The sequence below is a fragment of the Hylaeus anthracinus genome, unplaced genomic scaffold (assembly GCF_026225885.1).
Source record: "Hylaeus anthracinus isolate JK02 unplaced genomic scaffold, UHH_iyHylAnth1.0_haploid 0, whole genome shotgun sequence".
Classification (NCBI taxonomy): Eukaryota; Metazoa; Arthropoda; class Insecta; order Hymenoptera; family Colletidae; genus Hylaeus; species Hylaeus anthracinus.
In genome coordinates, this window is record NW_026533254.1 from 24,722,927 (window position 1) to 24,736,428 (window position 13,502).

At 49.1% G+C, this 13,502-nt stretch overlaps 1 protein-coding gene across 1 annotated transcript in view; it reads left to right on the top strand.

Annotated features, from left to right (window-relative positions):
- Nucleotides 1-13,502, top strand: part of LOC128893903 (uncharacterized) — a 380,105-nt gene that overhangs the window by 80,703 nt on the left and 285,900 nt on the right. The window lies entirely within an intron of this gene.

A 13,502-nucleotide genomic window follows, 5' to 3' on the forward strand; every position in this document is an offset into this window, starting at 1 on the left:
CCCCCCAGCATTCAAGGAAAGAATAACCTTATGCAAATCTGAGAGTCCTGGCGGATCGACGTCCTCCTTCCCCGGGCTCTACGAGAATCGTAAAAATCGACGGATTATGCAAATAGCACGTCCGTCGATCCTACGCCGCGGATAGCGTTGAACGCGGAGCGTCAATGGAATCGGGCTCGTTAATCTCGCTGGATGGTCTTCCGATCGTCCTCGATGAATTAGAGTCGGCCGCTTCGGGGGCCTCCGGGAACGCTTTTAAATAACGAAAGCGATCGCGTAATAACAGCCTGATCGGCTTCCGTACGGCGGCGTGCCGCGTCACGCGTCCCTCGCGGCGATCGTCGTCCGACCTAGCCAGCCGCGGTCCAACCAGTCACGCCTGGCGAGCATCTCGAGTGCTACTTGAATTTCTGTTTGCGTCCGATGCGCGATGGACTTTTAAAAGATCCGAGGAACTGGAGCTACTGGGGAACGCTGGACACGTAAAAGGGACGCTTGTTGACACTTTCGCTGGGCCCCCCAGTCCTCGGGTGTCTATTGTTGCGTGGGGATTAGGTAGATGTTGGAGATTGGAGGTGGACACGTTCTGCTCGAGCGGAGGAAACGGGAACTGATTGTTTCTTGATAACGCGAAACTGTTCTCGTCTATCGTTATGTCTCTGTCATGTCTACAGTTATCCTTTGATAAGATCCTCATCCGATAGGGTTGCAGGTCGTCGACAAGTGAACCACTGGGTTGATACTTTTCTCGAGCCATAGTGCTCGGAGTTAGGTGATTGATAGCGACGATATACCAGTTGCATGCACCGAGGATACTTGGTGAACTCTTGCGAACCTACACGTTCTCTCGAAAATTCCTGACAGTCATAGCTGATACTTTCCTCGAGGAAAAAATATACTCCTCAAAGCATAGTGCTTGGAGTTAGGTGATTAATAGCGATACTAGACCGGTTGCATGTAAGATACTTGGACGACTGTTGCGAACTTGCACGTTCTCTTGAGAGCTCTTGACAGTCGTAATTAACATCTCTAAGCACAAAGCCGAAATTAGCATCAGGATTTGCATAGCACTCGACTATGTAGGCCTGGAAACCACTTCTATCTTTCAGCTTTTGTTGCCTTACACCAGCACCGACGCCTCACCTCCTGCAGGCATTGATCATTAGCAACTTTCCAACATCTAACTGTCCGGTCCTTCTAGGCCATTAAGACATCTGAAAGGCCTGGTCATCTTCCGATACATTACGCGCGAGTTTCTTCATTATTTGCCAAGCAATCGATTCCGGTAGCGTCCTGGCAGGCCCATCGCAGAAGCGCGAATGATAGCGAAGCAGGAAATCTTGATCAATGTAATGACAGGCTGGCGTCGATAGATACAAATGCGTAGCGACGCTGCAGGATTTACGCATGGTTATTACAGGCTTCGCTGAAACGAATGTGATTGAAAACCGCGCATGAATTATGCAGGCCAACGGAAAAATTATGGAAATCTCGAATGAAGAATTATGTATCCGTTGTAACTGTGCAATAACGTTCCATCCCATAATTGCTGACCGGAACGCGATTCCCCTTTGATCGGTGGCCACAGAATTATTGTAATTATGTTTACCACGGATTTCGCATGAATCTATTATAGCTCTGTTCTGTTGCGAGCGTCAAAGGCATTCCGTGACCGAAGCATCAATGCCGCGTCCCGCTGGAATCTCTGAGAACCCGGCTTGCGGTGCACGCTAGAATTGCGTCTTACGGTGCGTTATTGTTGGCTCGGTGACCATGTTTGAAGTTTCATCTAGCTGGCCTGGCCAACGCAGAACCGATTTTGAAGGCCAGGTAAAGTAGGCTCTGGAGATGCAGGAAATTTCAAGTCTCGAGTCCTTAATCCCAGAGTCCCAAGTCAACAGCTTTGAGACTCAAGTTCTTATTTCTAGGTCCCTTTATCCCAGACTCCAGGTCACCAGCTTTTAGTCCCAAATCCTTATTTCTATCTTCCTAGTTGCAAATCTCATCTCCCAAGTCCTGATATTCAACTGTCGTGTACAAACGCTTATGAGTATCCATTTCAAACATCGTCAAACGTACTTCAACCAGCCGAAACGAACAGAGATCCCTCCCACGAACTACCAAGCCGTCGTAAAATCCCTGAATCGCTGCACAGCAAGAATCTCCGGAGGCAGCTGCCCCACCTATTCGTCGCGGATTCATGCAGCAAACAGCGTCTCTCGTAATCGAATCGCGCGTGCCACGGGCGTCGCGTTTCGACGTATCGTCGCGCGTTTCGAGGCTCCAATCAAGCCAGCATTCATCGCGTTTGTTGCCAGCCTCGCGCGACTCCCCATCCAGCTGCGGATAAGTGCATTATCGGGGCCCACGTCCGCGTGACGAGACGTGCGATGACGCACGAATGAACGCCTCGAAAATCGGGAAATCCGTGGCCGTCCTTGTCTGCTTTGATGAACGTTCCGCGCGGGATTGGAAACGGCAGGCCGCCGCTGCCGGCGAAATTCTATCAGGAGGAATAAAATCTCTCTGTAATAACGGATTACTGTTACGCGGCGGGGGCCTCTGACCCGGTGGCTGGGCGTTTATGATTGGATTACCGACGAATGACTGCCCAGTGGGCTGCTTCAGCGACGAAGAACACTGGCGGTCCTAACAGGGAAGAAGCCACTCGAGGAGGAACGAGATGAGCGTTGAGGAGAAGAAACCTGTGCGTGAGGGTTAGCGTCAGTTGGGGATGCGATTGAGTGAATGGTAGTGTACTAGATTAGGGGATCGAGACTTCTTAGTTCCAGTCATTCCCATAAATATTTGTACCTTTTATGTCTATCAAAGAAATTTGTCTAAATTAAATGATAGGTTTGCTATTTTCAAACAAATATTTCATTATTAATACATGGAAGTGTAAAGTTTATTCATGTATATATTCACAATGAAACATTTATTTAAAAATGTCAAACCTATCATTTGATTTAGACAGATTTCTTTAACAGACATAGAAGGTACGAATATTTATGAGACTGACTGTATAAACCTCCTAAAGTCTAGCTAACCACTCCTAGCTTCACGAAAGATTGAGAATAAAAATACTTCCACTCGCTGGAATATACTTTTAAGCCTTACAAATGACGTATAAAATTGATTCGCACGTTAGGGGTATCGGTGTTTCTCGAATCCCCAGTTAAAAGCTTACAGAAAGCTAACCCATCGATCAAGATTCGGTTTCCAATAAAATTCCCTCGTTATTCTACAGAAAGAAAATGATATTAACCCCCACGAGGGACCTACCCCTTGGAATACCTTCCTGTATATCTCCAGACAACTTCTATATTCAGATCCATAAATTTTGCTTGGGACGCACAGGTTTCTCCTCTGGTTGCTGGGGCCAGGTTTTAGGGTTGAAATCAGGTTTGCACGATATTCTTGGGGACGTCTCTGCTCTACTAAATCACAATGATCATACCTAAAAAAAAGAACCACCGCTATGCATCACAGGTTATACAACAGCCTGTAGATTACTTCGTCTTGACTGGAGACATTTTTCAAAAAAAGCAGGCTACGAGACCCTCGACGCATCGTACCCGATCAGGTGCCGTTCGCCCAGTGTCCCATCCCTTGTTTACGCCACCCTTTCGCAACAGGGGATGTCGCAGTATCGGCACGATGGCATCGATATCATTGAAACCGAATACCCTTGTCCCTGGCGCTGCTGGACGACGCGATGATCTCTAGAAAGCCGGCCAACACCGATATCCTTGCACTGGGAACCTCGTTTTATCAGCGTCCGCTCTACGGGGAAGGGAAAAAAGAGGGAAAAAACCCTGCACGGGGTATCGGGTGTTTCGTAATCCGATAGCGTCAGAGGTACCGAGATTTTGTTATTAAAAACAATGACGCGAGAAGGGCCGATCGTGTTTCGCGGCATCGACCAACGCAACGGATTCTAGACTAGGCACGAACTTAATTTTACATTGTTTCTCTGCGGCTGTGTTGAGTTGGAGCGAGAGTCGTTTAGTTGTATCGATCGAGAGTTGGAAGTTCGTACTGTTAGGCGACGAATCAGTGCTATTAATTTAAGGCTTTCTGCCCTATCAGTTACTTGTCACTAGGCGCCAAGACTTCTAAACGAGACCGGGAGTCTCCGGAACAGCCGCTGTTCGATTTGGCAGATTTGCAATCCGCCTTCCCAAGAGCCAACGCGAGCAGAGCCCTCGATTCGTCGTTCGGTAACGTTGAAGCAGACATTGCGAGCTTTTTGCTTCCTTCCTGCCAGTCTGCTGGCCTCCCAGGCTCAATTAAACAATAAGAAGCCGTTTACCAGAAAAACGGCTCGCCGTTTTCCAGGCTCGGGGAACAACGACTGCCAAATGGAATCATTCCGTTCCTCGATCATCGGTTACGGTCGCATCCGGCCACCCCGGGAATTCCCGACGAACGAATTGGCAAGTTTTCAGGGTGTTTTGCGTCGGTGCCGTGGCACGTCACACTGTTTTGTTAGGACGCGCGGTCTGGCCAGGGCTCCGCGTCCGTTCGTTGCATTCCCGTTCGCCTCTTGAGCGAGGATTTGCGAGAGAATTTGGCAGTGGCCGTCTGCATACGTAAGCCTGAAATATACTTCGGATTTTATTCCACGACACAGTTGGCCGGGGAGGACGGGAGGCGGGCGATAGGAACGTTCGACATTCCCTTCCAGCCAAGCTGGAAACCTTGCCCGATCATGAGAGCAATCCACTTCGTTCGTGTAGCGGCTTGACAAATTGGTTGTTCGTGAACTTGCATTCCGAGGAGCTGGGAACACGTACGCACACGTGGATCAGTTTAAGGAGAATCGATCCCTTCGAGGAGACCCTGTTCGAAGCGAGCCTGGGGCTGAGGCAGAGGATGAAGAAGATTATCGTGTAACGAATGGGTAGCAGTGGACAGATGATCATTAGAAGGAGTGTATGGGCAGGAGATAGGAATATGTGATGACAAACTGTTGCGGATGGTGGCGAGAACGCCAACTAATGGCGCCACAGGTACATGCCATCATAGCGGTAGCGCCAACTAGTGGCGTCTCAGGTACACGCCATCATGAACGTGAACACCACCTATTGGTAAATTTATAACTTCTTGTCTCTTTGTCGTTTGACAACTCATTTCTGTGGGGACTCGCTGGCAGCGCTCTAGCTCGGGTACCTCGGGGTTGCTAAGCCCGTACTGTAGCTTAGAAAAACACCGCTACAGCCCCTGAGGGCTAAACTAAGGGCGCTACAAGTGCACGACATCGTGACGAGAACGCCGAACTAGCGGCGCCTCAGGTACATGCCATCGTGGCGAGAAGTTAAACTAATGGCGCCACGGTTACATGCCATCATGGCGCGGTAGTGCCACTCTCGGTGGCGTCGCTAGTTTCCGTGCTCGTCGTCCGCTGAAACTATCGCGACACCCGATTGCAATGTACAGTACGTATTAACCGCCCCTGAATGAGAAACCTTATGTAAATCTGAAATTCAGCGCAGTCGGGGAGCAAGGGAAATCCCTACAACACATATTCCACGGAAATAAGTCTCCCTAAGTGCAACCCCCGGACCAGCGGACTGCAACAAGAAAAAGAACTTTCCGCGAGAGTGGCTGGCAAGGTCCTAACCGTCCGAAAATCACCGAGAGAGGCACTCACGTCTTGGTAGACCGCCCCTCTAGCCGGAGGCAAACATTTAAATCCGCCAGGGCCACTCGAGCTCCCCGCGAAGAGAAGGACGCGTTCGTAACAAGTACGCTCGCGGAGTTCTCTCCATTGTCGCCCTTCTTTTCTACCTATGCCCAGGGGCGTGGGACGGGGTAGGATGCCGGAGGGACGTTGGCGGAGCGCGACTAACGGAATAACGCGGCACAATGGCCGGGAAGAAATGGCTTCTTAGCATTTGCGATTGCATTAGTCAAATTCCGCCTGGCGCTCGGATTAAGGAGCCGCGGGGAGCGTCTTCGGAAAAGAGAAATAAAGAAAAAGAACAACGAACGAAGTTAAGCGCGGGAAAACGAATTTCTCTTTCGACGAAAAGGAGTGCGGAGGGGGGGGGGGAGGAGGAGGAGGAGGAGGAAGCATGATGCAGTCGGGACGACGAAGGGGCTGGCGGAGGTGCGAGCAAGTCACCCCCGCAGGGACACTACCGTACGTCGTATTGTAATGCGAAACTAAAACAGAATTATCCGGTGGCCCGTGTCGGGGGCGAGCCTCGAGACGAGGGTGGCGCGACGCTTTCCCGCTAGAGGGTGCATTTTAACGCGGCTAAAAAACGACCTGCTTCGAGGTCCAGGCCCCGCCCTCGCTGGATGCTGGGGCGATATATACGCGTACGTGCACAGGCGACGCTCTGTTTTATATTTGCTAATGCCGTGCCAAGGGCTGACGGTCCATTGATTTATATTGTTTGAGATGATGTGCGAGGAGAGATAAGACGGCTGGCGCTGAGCTGCGCGTCGTCGTCCTTTTTGCCAGCTTTTTTTTCGGGGTTGGAGCTTCCGGGTCACTCGAGGTCCCCCACTCTAGAGGGTTGTTTTACTTATTCACTCGGCGAGGATATGCATGCGATGGAGGTGCACCTTATATGTCGAGGGGTGGAGTCGTGTTTATACAGCGGATTATCTTAAATTACAGTGTCGGCATTGCGATTATCGCGTCGATGACACGGCTTCGATGCTATCAACGTCTGCTCTAGTGCGTTTAACGACGTTACTTAATTCTGCGTATCTAGCTTTGATAGGCAGGTTAGGAGGGTCAGCGTATGGGTCAACTAGGTGTAGCGTTAAGACAGGTTCAGCTTTCAAAGTGCTCGACTCACAGAACCTGCTAATGGTGACGAGTTTGTGAGACCATGTTTGGGTCTCGATTTCCTTGCACTCCAGTCTTGTATCCCGTTTTTATTGTATACATTTTTTTTGGTATTGGCCGCGCGGTTGACATCAAAAGTCCGCCGATAAAGAAGCGATAAAGAAGTACCTATCCCGTGAAAAACACGAAAGTAACGCGTAGGACGTCAAGCCTAGACACGGATCGCTGGCACCGCGAGAGCGTTCCTCGCAAAGGGTGTCGATCCCATTTTTTCCCTAGCCGATGGCACGCGAGCCAGCCACGCGGAATCGCGCAACTCTTCCGAATTTCAGATGGAGGCACCAGTCACGGCTGAATTCCGCGCGCAGCGATGCGTGACGCGCGTCGTCCATCTGTGAGTCGCGTTCCTCTGATAGCACTGCGAGTCCAGGGGCCGGACGGGGAACCGATTCCAAGTTTTCGCATCGACGGTCTCGCGTCTCATTTCGTCCGCGTCGAAACGAGTTTTTGCGATGCCCGTGACGTCGGCCCCGTGTGGCTCCTTCCGCGGGCACGGAGGGCGGTTGATCCCAACCCCTGTCGTGAGTCACGCGCCACCGTGGAATTTACGAGGCGACGTTGTCGCGCTCCTCCGCTCCTCTGATCCGTAGGATTATCTCCGCGCGACCGACTGTTTGCCACCCCGCACTCCCTCGATTATTATACCATCAAAATGTGGCGTCCAGTCGGGACACCCCCATAATTAGAAGGGCACGATCGGTTCGCTTGATCCCGGCCAAATGTAGCCCGCGACTTGGGGGTTCGCTCTACCGGAGTAAGACTGCTCGGGACGTTGAATTGGATAGAAGTTGTTCGGGGACGAGGTACACAGGCTTGAAATCGGGGGGAAATTTAATTTCAAAGTGGATTCTGACGAAAATTTCTGAATTGGTGACGCATATAAATAAAACGGAAGTTCATACGTTCGAAAGATATTTAATATTCTCTTGTATTTATGTTATCGCGAAAATGCTGCTGTGAAGTATGTAATATTTCGAAACATTTTGGAATATGTAAAGGAACCAGACACGTCTACCACGTCTGACGTGTTCACGAGTCAGACTCGTCAAAACCACCCTAACTCGTCATTGTATGTCTAGGGTTTAATACTGGGATCCTGCAGAGTCTTGGCGTTATTCCCTACAGCTCTTTCATCAAGTTTCAGTCAGGTTATGGAGATTGTTTCAGGTTTAACCGCCTCTAGGTGCAATCAAGCAGCCTTCCACGTAATAGCCATAGTTCTGGACCATCTATATTAATTATTGTAACAATAATGAAATTCAGGCTCGGCTGGAATCGCGTCGTTCGGATACGCGCGCCACGGTTACAATGTCCCATTGTTGGCATGTCCGAAGTCGACGTGTCGTTAAAATCTCTGTAATTACACGCGTTACGGTCTCTCTTGCGCAATCCTCCAGCGCCCTGAATGCATGTAACCTTCGAACAACGAAAACTCCAGTTAACCGTGAAAATTATTCGCCATGAAGCTGTCAGAACCTATTTCAACATTCTGGGCGAGTACAATTTTTACATTGCCCCAGGAATTTCACTCTTGGCTCCATAAAATATGGAGCTACCCAATTTTCATCGAATTTTCATAGTTACAGTCGCGAAACAGTGCTTACTCTCTACTTGACCAGGAAGTTGCACGATTGGCCAAGGACGACGCCTTCTTCAGGACGTCGTGGATCGATCGCAATCAATCTTCGCGACTGCATCCCTTTCGTGGAATTATCTCGCTCTGGAAGCTGGCAATGCAACCCTTCGCGGCGCTGCCGCATTGCTCGATTATTATACCGTCGAAATACAACGGTTCGTTAACCCACCCCTGCCTATGGCCCCTCTTAATTACAGGCTCTGATCGATAGGACCGATTTTCGCGAACGTTGCCCGCAATATTGTGTACACGCCGCGTCGTCGTCGAACGCCTGTGTTTACGACGATAAACCACCCTTGGTCTTTCGGAAACAAATGTTGAAAAGGAAATCGTGCAAAAAGATTCACGAGAACCCAATTTCCAATGTGACGTTGTTGAATATTATATAATATCTTGGCGAATTACAAGTCTGGAATTAATATTAATTTTGAAAGAAGTCTGGATGGACGGAATCGCGCAGGAGACGTCGAATCGAATCGAGATCAATCGTTGTTCGACTCGAGCGTTCGTCGATTCATCAAAAAATGTCCTCACCTCGGGCATCTCGCTTTGCTATTAATCCATCCGTGGATATTAAATCTCATTCATCGTCTTCCGATCGCTCGTTAAAATTGCTGATTCTCGTTCGAGCAGAGTCGAGACACGGTGTAAATATGCGCGATTAGATTCCGCGATGGTAATCTATCATGAAAATTACCTTATTATCCGGGCGTTGGACTTTTCCGCTTCGGTTATCAAAATCGGTTGGTTTAACCCTTTGAACATCGTAAATCTACCAAGCATTGCTTAAAAATAATCTCCTTTCGCTCGAATAATCATTACTTTTGGGATCTTTTTAACACATTCGCGACGGAGTCCGTTGGTCAATGAATGTGTGAAACGACGAATGTACGCTCGGGATGAAGTATCACTTGGCAACGAACTGTCCAAATATTGCCAGAGCCGCGGACTCGTTGATACCGGTAATTAAATTCGATGATCGCGCTCTTCTGCGCGACGTTCTCTCATTAGTAAATCTTCGAACAATGTATAGGCGGCGACGATACGCGATACTACCGCGCCCAGCCAAATGAGATTACGTTCGATCGGATTAATCAGATCGCCGCCCCTGGCCACGTTTAGCGTTCGACGTAATTTCGATGTTTGATAATGTTAATGTTGTCGCAGCGTTCGCACGGCTCGATACGTCGAGCGTTGCGTAATGAACGCGCTGGAAATGTTTTCGTCCCGTCTGGCGTCGAGTTTTCCTGTATTTTCTGGCCCTTCTCGAACCGTTCTCCCAGTTTCTCCGTGAAATTTAGTTGTTTATCGACGTATAAAACCGTATGAGACCGTAAAACTAGGTTTCGGGCCGCGAAGCATCCTCCCGAAACCATTTCCTTTGTAAATTCCCTTCCTTTTCTCAACTAAACCTCCTACTTATTTTTCAAAGAACAACACGTATCGCGATATTGATTGCTTCAATTTCAAAGAACGCGATCAAAGCGGGGAGTCCTCAAAGGGATACGTTACACCGTCGGCTCTCAATAATAATATTCCTATAGGTTGCGAGGGGAGCGATGGTAAAAGAGGAGGTTTTAACTATACATCCGCGAAGAACGTAAAAACGCGACGCAGCCTAAAGGCGACTAAAGAACTTTAGTTAACCTTTAAATGTCAGCAGACGGATTGCATTTTGTATTCGACAAACGCCCCTGCGCGCCTATTTTTAATCCACGGTTATCTCGCTAGTAATATACGTGTCGTCCTAGACGGTTTCGATGCCATCAACTCCATCCGATTCCTCGCAGGATCACAAACGTGTCGTAAGAATATAAAAAAGATTGAAAGTAAAGTTCACGTTATAATATTCGCAGAACAAAATGAATTCCTATTCAGGTTCAATTTTTCTAGCCACGTTTGCGAAAATTTTATTTTGCATAAAGATCCGCAGTCTGGTTATTATAAACATACAAAGTCACGACTACACCAAGTACTCGGATTTCAGACTTTTCAAAAAAAGAATCGATCGATTTGCGCAGCGACCGGTTCAAACATAACCTATACATAGCGCATCAGCTCTTTGGAACTCGCGATTCGTCCCCGAGCTTCTTCAAAGGTATACTCGTTTAGTCGAGTTAAGTTTGAATAAATTGCTAATTTATTATTCTCCGTTCGAAATGAAATTTGCTGAAAAGTAGCTGCAGGATGCACCGCTAGAGATTGCATGAACTCCCCCAAAGAGCTACTTCAAAGGATGCACTATCGATTTCCCTTAAAAGAAAGTATTCCTTGGATCCAGCGCGAGTCAGGCGCCGATCCGCGCGACAACTGGAATATATTCGAAGGGAAACTCCGTCGAAGGAGCTCTCCGGGGAATACGCGGTCCCAGGGCGCGTTGTATAATGCACCCGGAGTGACGCATCGGTGAACTCTGCATAACTGCATACGCACCCCCGTAGCCGGGCGACTGGGGTGGCTCCTGGTGGTCGTTCATCATCGTCGTGCTCGTCCCCTATTGCCGCATCTCTGGCACACTTGCCGGGGCTGAGTGGTCGATTGAAAAAGACAATCGGTAGGGCCGAGCTTCATTAAACGTTACGAATTTTCGGGACGTTCGCAGGAGATATTAAACTCCTGCTGGAAACGAGCACTGGGCCCTGGGGACGCAGGGAACGTTACACGTGGAGTAAACTGACTTCGAGTGGAGGTTGTGTAGGTCAACGTTGGATCTGGTCAGTTGTGAGGTGGACTTGGAAAGACCGAGGTGGATGAAGAACTCGGTGATGAGAGATGATAAACGAACAGTTGAAGAGGTAATTGTTAAACGTTCACAAATCGATCGACTCCACCAGTCACATAAAAATTGTAATTAAAAAAGGGTTAAACTAGAGAGCGATGAGTGGGTGTGGGACCAAAAATGACTGACGGCCACGTTACAAAAAGAAAGAAGATCTAAACAGAGGGCTCCCAGACCTAACAAACCAGCAGTCCAGTCCGTCCAGGCCTAGACCAGGTAGCCATAAATTCCAGGAGTCCAGGTCACGTCTGGGGTACACCTGCTGCGCGAGAATCACGCGGTCAGATCTAAATCAGCTTAATCAGGTCCGCGTTGCGCTAACTCTGGGTCATGTTTCGTGGAAAGAGCCCGTTCATTCAGACAAATGGTCGCCTCTCCGCGCTAACGACGTTAAATCGCACCCTTCGTTCGCGACGGTACCTATCATGACGCGAAAAAATGCACGGCCATTCCGTCTAATCTTATTTCCACTCCTGCTCGCGGGAGAGACGGCTGGTCGTTGGGAGCCGAGATTAGAAAAAATCTCCGCCGACCGAGGACTCCTGAGACCATCCTTCGCACCTGCATCCGTCCTTGGCTATTGGAAAGGTCGCGAGATCGAGAAGACGCGAGCCACGGTGAAAAAGGGGAACGGAATAGGTGGAACTGCAGGGTCTCCATACGTAATCCTGTGACTGATTGCGGGTAATTACGGCACTCTGGCTGGCTGTAGCCACGCAAATACCGTTCCGCGAGGGTGCCATCTCGAGCGGAAATAAAATTTCAAAGTCCTTTGACGCTCCCCAACAATCTCGTTCTCTTTCAGTTTCTTTGCCCGCGGTCTACCCTGTTATCATCTCGCCGTTCCTCCTTGCGCGCTCTTCCTTTTGCAATCGGTCGCACTTGCGCCGGTCGATACTGGATTAAACCAACAACGACAGTCGCTGGGAACAGTTTTATTCATTTGAGCGACGGACGTGGTTTGTATCGAGCCTCGCTCACGAGTCGTATCCCCTTACAAGTGCTGAGTCGAATAACAAGTTTTCGAGACGCTCAGATGTCAGTATTTTAAACACCTCGATGCTTTCAAACTATGGATCCTCAAAATAACAAAGTATTAAGACTCTCGCGTTCCTAAATTTCCAAGTGCAGTCGTTTTCGCTGATTTAACGATCCCAGTGTCCAAAGCTTTATCACCTCCACGAGTTGTCGCCATATAATTATGTAGTGTCCGCGCCACCCATACCCAACAATAAGGAGTCAAATAAGAACACGAAACGTAGGGTACGGGATTGGTCGCGTAGGTAAAGCGGTCGACTGTGGATCCGAGGATCCTGGCTTCGAATCCCCGTGCCTTATTTTTCGTTTAGACTCCTACAATTAAATGTCACTACTTTAAACACCTCGATGCTTTCGAACTATGGATCCCCGAAATAACAAAGTGTCGAACCTCCCACGCACCTAAATTCCCAACTACAACCCGTTCCCTTGGTTTAACGATTCCAGTGTCCAAAGCTTTATCACCTCCACGCGTTGTCACCACATGATTACGTCTTCTTCAAGTTCCAGCGCTTCGCCCAGCCCCCGAATCCTAGACCCCCAATCACCTAATCAACTACGCATATGCACGTCCGAGTCCCTGGCGAACATCGTTGAGCTACAGACCACTTATCAGATTATCGGTAACGCTATTCAACGCCCACGTCGATCTTGATTCTACCCCGAGCCATTGACTCGCCGCGTGTACGCGATATCGTCGGAAAGATCCGGCGCGCAGACAAGCGGCTAGATAGGCAGATGGGTAGATAAAGTAAGGGACGGAGAGGGTGAACAAGGGAGAAGGGCCTGGAGGGTATTCGTAGGACGAGGCGTTGACGGGTTGCATCGCTCTCTGTTCCACCGGATGATTGGACACATTCCATTTACCACGTCGTCCATGTCAACCAGCGCCGCGTTGTCATTGTTTCGCGACAAATTAGTTTGTCAGAAGCAGTGAATGCTGTCGAGGGCGCGGAGAAAATAGTCGTGGAAACGACTGTGAAGCCTTGAAACTCTGGTCCAAGTTCGGTGGCTTCGATTTCAGGATATCAAAACGCGTTAAAAATGTATAGAGTTAGGCTTCGACGTCTCCGAAACTCGGACGCACGAATATTCGGTAGCGGGCGAGAATTCGGTCTGGAAATTCGGTCACACGCGAATTCGGTAACAGAAAAGTTTGATAATACTTCGATAGGACTCGA